The sequence below is a fragment of the Solea solea genome, chromosome 5 (genome assembly GCF_958295425.1).
Source record: "Solea solea chromosome 5, fSolSol10.1, whole genome shotgun sequence".
In the NCBI taxonomy this organism is placed as follows: Eukaryota; Metazoa; Chordata; class Actinopteri; order Pleuronectiformes; family Soleidae; genus Solea; species Solea solea.
The window spans coordinates 18,032,984-18,045,372 of NC_081138.1; positions in this window are offsets into that span (position 1 = coordinate 18,032,984).

Consider the following 12,389-nt stretch of genomic DNA (forward strand, 5'->3'; position numbering starts at 1 on the left):
GTTGAAATATGTTGAGTTAATATCGGCAACCAAGCCTCAACAAACTGAATTATCCCTTTAAATATGGGACAGGAGGTTTGCCACTTAGTGACGCTAGTGTTTATGTGTCAACAATAAGGGTGAATCTTTCTTTGGTTTAATCACTATACAATAAAGCATGATGATCAAACACATGGAAGCATGCACCATCACAATTTTAATGAAACTAAGGAGGAGACCGTGTTGTTTTGACACATATAAAGTGGTTAAAGCTGTTATACGTAATGATCTTAAAAATAAGTGTGATGCAGTGAGATTGTGGCAGGTTGTAAAAAAAATTTGTAGTCCCTATATTTCAATAATAGAATCACAACTTTATAATAAAAGTAGCACTGAAGCCACACAGTGGTTAACATGCGCACTGTAAAGGTTTGCCATGTAAATTAGGTTCCTGAATGGTGATACTGAGCTTGTTAAGCATCTTATTTTCTGTTTTACAAGTCTTTAATTTGTCTTTTTGTCTGACCCTTTTTCCCCAAATGGGCCTTTAATTAAACTCCAGCTAATTACACTGCTCTTGAATGACTTTTGTATCCCCAGCTGGGCGTAGGGAGGAGAGGAATCTGGCAGAGCTAAAAGTAAAACAGCAGCTGACACCCAGACATTTAATACCACCCTAACTTAAAACCAACGCTTTATAGACACAGTCCTCATCTGCAGAGGGTTTGAGCTGGTGTTGTCCATGTGTAATGTTGGCAATCTGTGAATCTAACTCATTATTGTGCCACCAGATGCCCTCAAATTTGACTAATTATAATTCAGTGAATGGAAATAATTTTACTGGGGTATTCAGGGTAAAAGGGTATTCAGGACATTTCATTAACATTTTCTTTGAACAATAATGAGGGCGAGAGCATCATTGATGCTGTTTGCAGGTAACTTAAATATAAATTAAGCAGTGAAGTTCTGGGAAAACTCTGGCTGTTTGGAATCATTACAAAGAAAAATTCAACAACTGAATTAACTAAATATGATAGTCAGTCATGTTTATAATTAAATTTAGACCTATGGTGTTATTTAAATCATCATTACAGCCCATCCTAATGGGAACAGGAACCTCTGTGCTAAATTAAGGCTAATGGAAATATTTGGGAATGCAATCATCAATTCACATCATCAAATTAGATTTATGGCACTTCAGAACGTGACCTATGTTAGATATCCAATATGTGGCCGTGCAACATGAGTGAGGAGGGTTACATCAGACTCAATGTGGCTTTTTGCCCGAGAGCAGTGTTGTCATCATTGGCCTGCACTGACAGCCCAACAAAGCAAAACAACCTTTCTCTAGAGCTAAATCTCACCCACAATTTGCGGCAATAGCTTTTATTTCTGACTCACTTCAATACGTAGTTATCTCACAAATATGACATTTTCTGCTGTTATTGATGATGTATGCGAAACAGAATTAAAAGAATGAATTAGTATTAGTTAATTTTGCAAACACAACAATTAGTGATAGTGAATTTGACCTCTCCATTTAACCCATCCTTATTACACACGACTAGTGAATACACAAAAGCCGACCACAGGAGCTGTGAGCAGCACTCATCTGCACCCGGGGAGCAATGGGGGGGTTTGGTACCTTGCCCAGGCAATGGCCATGGACCACCAAAGTAGTTTTAAAAGTAGTTTTAAAGGCCAAATATGCTCCATTAGCTGGTAATGTGACTGTAGTTTTATACAGTGCACTTTCCAGACTGTTGGTTTTGTTCAAACTTTTGTTTGTTTGTTTTTTTACACACAGAAAGGGATGGATTATACAGCCTGTGACTGTTCCCTGAAAATAGGAAGTTTGACAGGACTACACAGTCCAGCGGGTTGTCAGAAACAACTGGCTCATGTGTTGAAATGGAGAGTGGCCTGGTTGCTCTTGAAGCATAAAACAAATCCCCCAGCTCTGGAGCTCAGTGGGGGTCTGCAGACTACGGCTGATCCACGCTCGCTCCACTGAACTCGCCCCTATCACACACAGCAAACTGTGGGAGTTCCTCAGGGACCTGTTAGCTATCCTTTCCCTCACACCACGTTAGGCATGTGGAACAAAAGGAATTCGACTTATTAATCCATGACTGATATAAGTGATGTTGCTTTTGTAAGACACCCAGCGCACATTTCACCTAAATCGTTAGGTAGACATTCTTTCCTGGAAAGTATAAGGACGTATTGTGCTTTTGATATTGTTGCTGTCAGACATCAGTGTTGCCTAGAACGAGACGTGAACCTGCCGTGCACTCAGATGTCACTAAAAAGAAAGAATTGATTAGTCCAAATGAAAGGATTTGGCTCCTTCCTGGGCGATAAATGAATGCAGGAAAAAGTGTGTCAAAAGAACCAACTCCCTCTGATTAATGCTGTGGCTGACAGCGAGCGCCAGGCCTGACTGACACATCCAAGCAGTAATCCAACAAAAAGAAGCACAGTCCTCATCCGTACTTCATCGTCACTAACTTCACCCCATACTCAGCATTGACCATTTAGCCGGAATTGAGTCGCATTTTATGGGGAGGAGAGCTTTGAAAGTAACTCTATATCTTGTGTGTGGCAGTTTTTCAGGGAACACAAAAGACTGATGAATCAATTTATCTGTAGATTCTTTACAAGAAACCGAAAAGAAAAAAAAAAAAGAAAAGGCGAGCCTACCTGATGTTTTCTCTCTTTTTCATGAGAAACTGTCTGTCCCTTTATCTGCCTTTCATTAGCGCCTTGCTCGCACTCTTAGTAGGGCGGGTGTCTGGGAGACAGTCACTTTCTCCCAGCCTGTGATGTTTCTACAGATTACAGAGGGCCTTTGAAGCTACTGCACTGCTCATTGCCAGGGCCTCAGACGAGCCCATGCCATCTGTCAGATTGATGGCAGAGCAGCGGAATGGAGCCGAGACACCCCTCTGTTGATCCACACTTTTGTCTTTAATGTGTCACATTTGGATGTCAGCCACACCTTTGTAATCTGCCGCCGGAAACCGCCTGAAAGACTGGCCTCCGCAGCACACAAACACACACAAAGACAGGAGAGGATAATGGTCGTCCGTAATTACTTTTACCTGTGGGCATCAGTCCCTAAATGAGACAATTACCGTCATCCCCTCACAGTGATGTCTGGTTTCCTCCCACTTTTCCGAGGCACTGGAAATCACTGTCGTGTGGTTCTTTTTATGCCAAACCAGTGGGAAGGATTTGATTGTTCACAAGCTTATAGGAGACAAGTTTGTCCGTCACAATCTGAACAATGCTGCAGAAAAACCAACCTCCAACAGCTTGTGGTTTTACTTTACCACAAAGTTTTCAATCACAGAGAAGTAAAGTCAATTTTCTCTCAACAGTAGAGAAACTTTCAAAACGTATGTGGACCTTAAAAATGAATCAAAAACCCAGGCTTTCTGTTCACATACAGAGCAGATGCAATGCACTACGGGTGGATTAACTACTTAAAGGTCCAGTGTGTGACTTTAAGGAAGATTTATTGGCAGAAATTTAATATAATAAGTGTAAGAACTTTGGTTTTCATAGCATTATAATAAGTCTTTTATAGGTGTTTTGGGGTTTCATGTTTCTACGGAAGGTCTAAAGAGACAAAACCAGCCAGAGCAAACCATCTGCTTCAAGGTTTGACATGACAGGTGTTCAGAGATGGTCTTCTGCAAACCTTAGTTGTAACGACTGGTTTTTCGAGTTACCGTTGTCTTTCTATCATCTGCTGCTCACTGATTAGATATTTGCATTAAGAAGATGATTCTGGAACATCTAGAAGAAGAAAATACTCTTTTAAGGCCAGATACCACAGTTGTAAGTCAGTGGCAGAGAACACAGCAAGAATTGAGTTTAACTTCTCAGTTAAGATGGGGAAGAACACTTGTCAAGCAAGTTCTTGTCCCACTTCCAACAGGAACTTTTAAGGCAATGAAGCCTCATCTTTAAAAAAACAAAAAAGGCCTTTGTATTAGCAGGTTACAAACGGCAGCGTTGTGTACGGCTCAGAGGGATGACAGCTCCTGTTCTGAGCTACCTTGTTTATAAGGGCCCAGATTTAACAGTGTTTAGGGGAGGACGGGGTCCCAGATAAACCTCTGAAGAAGAATACGATTACAGGCAGCGTGTTACCACCTCAAACGCTGCCTCTCCCTGCACCAAGATGATAAACTCTCATCGAGTTTGCAGAGACCATTTCTCAGCGGCTGTCTTTCAGTTTATATGAACTTTTCAAAAGGCAAAGGATCTGACGGAGGATCGTCATCAAGCTCGCAGGCTTTGAACATCTCCCCTGTGTATTTTTCCCCACCCCACGACCGCTGTCTTCAGAGGCTCGGGGAGAATAAAGGCTCAGATCAACAGAAATCAGCAGTCGCCCCCTTTTTCCCCCAGTTCTTCCAACCACCTTGCTTGTCCTGTCACACATGCTCACAGTCACACACTTGGAATGTTATGATGCATGTAAGAATTCTGATACACACATGTACATGTGCATACACACATGTACATGTGCACACGCGCACACCCTGAACAAACACCCCCTGTGGAGTCACATCAAGCTAAAAGATCATCCATTATAACAGAATACAGAAAGAGAGGGTGACGTCAAACTATAAAAAAACATTACACAATCAAAATTAAATATACATGAGCGTAATTGGGACATAAAAGACTATCATTTTGCTTAGACTATAAAAAAACAATGGATATAGTAACAAGTCAAAAACAAGTCTGTTTGAATGGAAGGGAGTGAGAAAATGAGCTTACTTTTCACTCCATTTACAAAACGGTGGTAGATTTTTCTGAGATGATAATGGTCTCAGGGGCTAATTTCAGGTCTTGTTCAATAGCACGTCAATTTTGTAAATTATGTGCCTATTTAGAGGAAAAATACAGGAAATATGAGTAGACACCAGTCTGAGTGACAACTGGCTTCATCCAATAGGAGCACTGGAGTCGCCAATTAGCACATAATGTTTTTAGCCTTTTCTTACCCTTTTAAATGACTGAATAATGTATCAAACTTGTGTTGGAAATGGCTGGTTTAACAATTCAAAATCATATTAGGTGTTAAAGAAACTGCAGTAAAATTAGTCAGAAACCTTATACTATGCACAAATTTGCGGGTCAATGGAGGGGGTGTTTGTTTGTGAAATATTGCGATATTTTGCATAACGATTTTATACCGCTTTAGTATGGTGGCCTGGAAGTGCAAACCATTATTACAAACACTTTGACAAAGCTTGAGACAAATTTACAATTTTGAAAACAAATTTAGAAAACATGAAACACTTTTATCCGAAAACAAATTAACAAAAGTTGAAACAAATTTACATTATATAAAAATTTGTTTCGGGATTTGTAAAAATGCTTCCCGTTTTGGAAATTTGTTTCAAATTTTGTTAAATTTGTTTCGGGATTTGTAAAAGTGTTTCACATTTTTAAATAATGATTTGCACTTCCAGGCCACTGTACTTTTGAGACAAAGTATCGATTTTTACTACATTTACTTTTAACTGATGTTACAAATAAACATTTTGTGGATTACAATAAAAACATCAACTGATGTTTCAGTCCACTAGATGGTGTCAAGTGCTCCCAGAGATGTTGTGTGACTATCGCAAGATTTGGGCTGGTGGGAAGATGAAATGTGCAAACAATGTTTAAACAAAAGGTCTGGAAGGTAGATAATTAGACTGAATCTTTTATTTCATTGGTTGACAATAGAGCTGAAACAATTAATCAATTACTAAATTAATCGACAACTATTTTGATAATCGATTAATCAGTTTGAAGCTTTTTTCATGATTAAAACAAGATTTCCAATTGTTTAAGCTTCTTAAATGTGAGTGTTTTCTTATTTCTTTGCTATGGATAACAAAGAAATCATTAAAAGTGAATAATTTTGGTTTGTGGACAAAAGAAGACATTTGAGAACACTATCATTTCCAGGTTTAACGAACACCGATCAACATTTTTTAAGGTTTTCTGATATTTTATGGACCAAGCGATTAATCGAGAAAATAATCGGCAGATTAATCGATTATGAAAATAATCCGTTAGTTGCAGCTCTAGTTGAAAAAAGGTTTACTTTATGGCCATGATTTGCAGTTTAAAAAAAGCCCAATATATCACGTCCTAATATACTAGTCGACTTATAGGTGGTCTAACTGAAGTCATGTCGTCTGTTTTGAACCTGCAGGACATCCTCATCACATGGTTGTCACAAGTATCTTATCATATAAGAGACCTGGGTGTGACATTTGAGGACCACAGGACTAGATCAGCGTAGACTGATAATCAAAGCCACACACAAACACACATACTCAAAGTGTTTTGGCTGCAGATAAAAATAGAGTTACCCTACATGTAATGCTTTGACAGGAATGAGTGATTGATGCTCAAAGATGTTGCCGTGACATACTGGCAGGCGGGAGAAAAACAGTGAGGCAGAATGATTGGTTTCTCCTCTTTCATGTTTCTGTCTGACTTACTTGTGATGTCTGGTTACATCTTCAAACCCATTCGGAGTTGACAGTTGTAATGACCCCAAACATTTCATCTGTCATCTCCACGCAGCGCTCTGACAACTTCAGGAGAAAAGGATACACTTCTACGGCCAAAACCGACTCAATATGCTCACATCTATCCATGAGGCGATGAGTCACGCAGCCACAATTGTCGCAGGCTTTTAAGCTCGCTGTAATTACCCACAGCAACTTACAGTGAGACACGTTCAAAAACCAAGGATTTGAACAGAGCAAGATACAGCTCGCACGTCAAATACACAAAACCCAGACAACGTAAATATTCATGTGGCGTTTATCAGCTGAATGTTGGAATAAATCAAACAAACTTTTTGATAGCATATGCGTATCGACTGCGTAACACTTAGCGGGGTTTATTGACAGCAACAAGAGCATATTGTCATATTTGTGACAGCAAACTGGGTATATACTGTATATAAATAGATGTAGATATGCGACAATGCCACCTGGGGAATTTCACGACAGGAAATGTATTAAGGGTGACTCCAGAATTAAATATAGTCACACAGGTTCGTTAAAGCTACTGTGCAGAGATGAGAGTTTAAAAGACACAAGGAATCAATGTCAAAGTAAACAAATTAAATTGTAAATGGTCTAATTATAATCACGCTTTTCTAGACTTACCTGAGCAATCAAAGCTGCTTTACACTACAGTTTTGGTCAGTCACCCGTTCTACGAACTGTATTTCTTTATCATTCATATTTCATAGCCATTCACACTATGCTGTTACAGCCGTCAGGAGCAACGAGGGGTTAAGTGTCTTGCCCGAGGCATGTAGACTAGTGGAGCCAGGAATTGAACGCACAACCATGGAGTTGAAGGACGACTCACTCTACAGCAGCAGGGGAATAAAGGGTCCACACACTAAACCACCCGTGACACTGAACACCAACCGCAAACGGGATCGTGACGAAAAGACCACCAACAGGAAAGCAGACTGCCGTCTAGGCCCGCAGCACCTGTCCAACAGAGAGGGACAAATCAACAGCCATGAGACATCAAAAAACAGTGAAACGTTCAAATGAAAGTGATATTCAACTAAATAAGTTGATATTTAAATGAAATAGGGAAACCAACCAACAAATAATCCAAATAATTAACAAAACAGAAACCAAACAACCTAATCTGAATTTACAAAGAAATGTATAAAAGCAAAATGAACAGCAACTTGTATAGAAGAGGATTAGGGCCAAAGACAGCGCCTTTAAAATGATTTGCACACGAGGCACATTCACAAACAGGCCTGAGCTCCAACAAACACCAGGAGGAAAACTACAGGCCTACACCAGGACCAGGAAAATGAACACCAAAGCAGCAGCTAAATCCAGGGTGTGGTGACCAAACTGCACCATCGCCAGAGCTTTTAACATAACAAAGGCGGTATAATCAAATTTAATGAGCAATCTACAATGAATTTCACTTATATCCCACTCAGGCTATGGTTCAACCACACAGCAGCAGAAAGCGCACGAGAACAGACTTACCTTCTGGACTCGAGACTGAAACCACCCAGCCACGCTACAGCAAGTGCAGACCATGCGCATTCAAAGGAGAGGGAGAGCAGGCCGGGTAGAACACCTGTGCGCGGGCCACGCCTCACAACCGTTCAGCTGCAGCCACCACGTGAGTAAGGAAGGAGAAGGAGAGCGCAATCACCGCACCTGTACATATAACTGCGCACGGCACCGCCCAGCAATCAGTGAGATCAGCTGGCGCAGTGGCGCAACACAGCAGGAAGGGAGGGAGGGAGGAGACCACTCACATATACAGGTGTATAATTGCTTTAAAATTTAAAAAATAATAATAATATTTGGTTTCCTTTGTCATAGTATAAGCTTTTTTTCCACAGCAGCCTGAGCTGACCAACCATCCATTTTCAAAGCACCAAAGAGGAGGACACACGTCTACACTACAGTACAATATGACACATTTTTTTAATGTATGATTTTTCATGATGTATGTGTAACAGAACAGGAAGAAAGTATTTCTTCACAGTATTTTGGTTGTTTTTTTTATTCACAACAAAACATCGGTTTCAAAAACTGACAAATGAGATCCGAGAACAGTACCGTGCAAAAATGTATCGCACTGTTAGACATTCATTGGCAAAAGAACAAACTGTCAAAACAGAGGGCAACTGAGCGTCCCGCTGGACAGTGTATTTTCAAATAAGCACATAGGCTATGGCCACTCTTGCATTTTGAAGCAGAAGTTGAGTACAAAAATGAGGAAGAACAACACCCTTTGTGGTAGAAGGCTGTCATATAGTTCCCTGGTTCAATTGGGGAAGGATCAAATGGAGCCATTTTGTTACAATCTGCAGTCTCACAGTCTTTTGCAAATGTTTCACCCTCAACCTGACAAGATGGAGGTCAGCAACTCAACCATTTTAGATTACTCTATTTAAGTTTCAGAGCAGGTCAAACTGGATTGTTGTGCCAATTTAGAATGTAAGAGATCGTAATGCTATGCCTTAGCAACCGACTCACATATTTTGTCTTCAGTACTGGTTCAAGTCAAACCATGTGCAGGACAGATAAACCGTTCAAAGCCTTGTTTTTGTTTTGTTGTGTATACGAGGAGAGACCAGATAGCCCAGTTCCTTCTAGTCCACAAAGTGGGAAGCGGTTTCCCATGGTTCTACTGGGATGCGGCTTTCATGTGGAAATAGTCTTTGGGTCCCTTTAGCCCGTCTGTTGTGACAGCGGATAATGAATTTCACAACATCTGCCATTTGTTAGGACTGTTTGGTGTAGGCGATCTCTTTTTAATCCATGAACTTTCAAAGTGCATGCAGCTCCACAGCTGGAATGAAGCAGATGGATCCCAAGGCCTCTCTGGGGCTGCAGCAGTCTGGCTGAGGCTGGAACATTCTGCCCTTCCCCTCCTCAGCCTTCGGACACAGAGCTCTGAGGGTCCCCCGCCTTTGACCACTGCTCTCTGCCCGCTTTTAATCAAGACCATTAGGTAGCGTGATGGCATAACTGAAAAAGCCCTCGTAAAGGGGGCAGCTACTAGTGGGACAAATAATTAAATAAACGGATCAATCTCATAAAAAAAGCAGTGGCACTTGATTCTCTCCTTTAAAGGAACAAACAGAACACAAGTGAACCAGGATAAATAACTTTTAACCATTATCAAATGAGTTCACACAATGCTGATTAAGACTATCAGCACCACACGACTCTCTGTCAGTACATTTACATGCACAGTTTAATCGAGCGAAGTTATTTTAATCGGACTAACATGACATTAAGAAAACCAAATTATAGTCTTCTATAGTGTCTATCAGTATAGTGGAGTTTAAATCTTGTGTCGCTCGGCATTCCAATATTGCAAACACAAGATTTGCTCTATATCAAGACAGACAGAGCTGCAGAGGCAACAGCAACAACATTGCACTAATGAGAGACGTCTGCAAACTGGTTAGAGTACGAGTGAAAACATAAAGAAGTGCCCACGAAAGGTTTCACAAATGAATCCCACTGTTTGGCAGTTTGATGGGATAAAAGTTTCTTGCCACTCGGTCGGGTCGGGTCGCCTTGCTCGACAGAGCCTGTTTTCAGATGAAGGACAAAACAAACAAATAGTGCATCATTACATCATTTCTGTTCACAAAATAACAAACGGAGGCAGAATAGAAAAGGCAGAAAAGTTTATTGTGTCGTGTACAGCAAGTGATGCAATGTATTATAATAGTATGTTCATATATTCTGGTAGCTTAATGTCTATAATTACATTTTATAGTCCTATTGTTGATATTTTTCTATATTGTACATTCATAGATGTGAAAATGCATGTTTGTTATTTATTAACTTTATGTTTACTGTCATTGCTGCTGTGACACTGCATGTCCCCATTGTGGGACTAATAAAGGACTATTTTATCTTATTTCTCATCTTATCCATCCGTTTGCTGCTATTACGCACTGTATTTCTTTTTACGTTTTAACGATGTGGTTTTGTACAGCACTTTGGTCAAACTTGGTTGTTTTAAACATGCTCTAAAAACACAATTTGAGTTGAGTTGAGGAATAATGACATCATCAATATAAAAATCACCACTGCAGCTTTAAATTAAAGTGATGAAATGAACAGCATTATGGCTGATGACAGAGAGAAAAGTGAGACACCTTTAATGGAGTTAAAATGTTGGTTTTGTCCCATACCATATTGCACTTTTTTTTATGAGTATCATATAAGATTATCACTAATATTAACCATAATAAAGAGACGAAGGTCTACCTCACTTATCAGCATATGACCGTTTATCTTATTCAGTCCACATGTTTTAGACAGTCTTGTGTATGGCCTGTAAACTGCAAATAACACCTTCTCAGATGGTAATGTCATCCCATGGAAGAGTTGTTAAAATGACTTGGATATTGTCTCTGAAAAAAACTGTTTATTCTGAGAGTTTTGCTTGTTTACTCTGATTTGTCTTGTGCACTTAGTTTAATCCACTGGGTTTCTGCTGTAAATCTGTTAAACATGCTAAAATCTGCTCTTTCCTGTGAGTGGGTAGAGTTTTCTCTGTTCCATATCAACGTGATGATTTTATTGTCGGAGGTCCATAAACATATGGAAAGTCCCCCCACTACAAAGTCTTTAGTAGCTCTGAGACCCGGCATGTCTGCTGTGCTTCGGAGAATTTGCTTCCACCTGTTATACTCATCCTGAGTGGCTTTTAGCACAGGTTGTATTGTGGTATAATACGTATAAAGATAGAATAATGTAAGGGATTTCTCCTCTGTTTTATGCCTCTTAATTTGAAGTCACTTTGAGCAAAACCTGAAGATTCCTTAATTGGGGGTCATAAGGTCATATGGTGGCAAACGTTCAAACATCCATATTGTGTGACCCATGTAAGTTTGATTTTTTTTTTAGGGCTAATACAACAGAATATACAGAAAATGTTATATGACCACAAATAACTTCACTCTGAACATGCAGTAACTAATTATTTTGGCTTATTATTGTGTTCTCAACACAGCACTAATATAAAGTATGGTGGCCATTTAGGGTGATATGGCACCAAATATTATATTATATATTATTATAATATTATATACCACAATATTAATTATTTTTAACTCTACGTTTGGTCTTTGTCTCCGCTCCTATGTGTCTCTTCTACAGCTCCCTGCTCCACTATATGCACTGTACGTGTCTGCTGATGCGGAGGAGCTGACAGAAACTGTGAATTTCTCAACTTTTACATTGAACGTATTGAAGACAGCTGCCTTGGGTAACTAAAAAAACAATGTGGCAGCAGCAAGAGTAGGAAAAAAAACTGTACAACTGCTGAACAATGGGCAAAAACCCATAATAAATGTCTGTAAAGATGAGGACTCCTGCAGATTGTGCTGATAATTGTCAATAGCTTTTCACATGATTTCACATTGTGAGCTGACACACTGCTATAAAAAAAGGTATAAATCATAACTTCTTTAAAGCTACATTTACAAAAAAAAACATATACATGTCAACATATGGGGAAATGACTGTGTAACATGACAAGTGTTGTTTAGGAAGACAAACCCACAGCAATTAATCTTCCTCTGTTTGGTTCTCGGGTCAGCGTCTTTCAGCTCTTTGTTTTGGTTCACGTCTCAGTGAGGCATGGATCAGATCAAGAGCTTGACTCTTTCATTAAGAGATCATGGAAAATGGTAAAGCAGGTCAAACAATAAGTTCATACAAGTGTAGACGTCCATGACTTCATGTTTGGTTTGGTGCTGGGATGAGACACTTCAGAATCACATCTTTATCTGATGGCAGGCATGACTGAAAAGCTGGATTCAGTCTATCTTCATTCTCGTCAAACTCTTC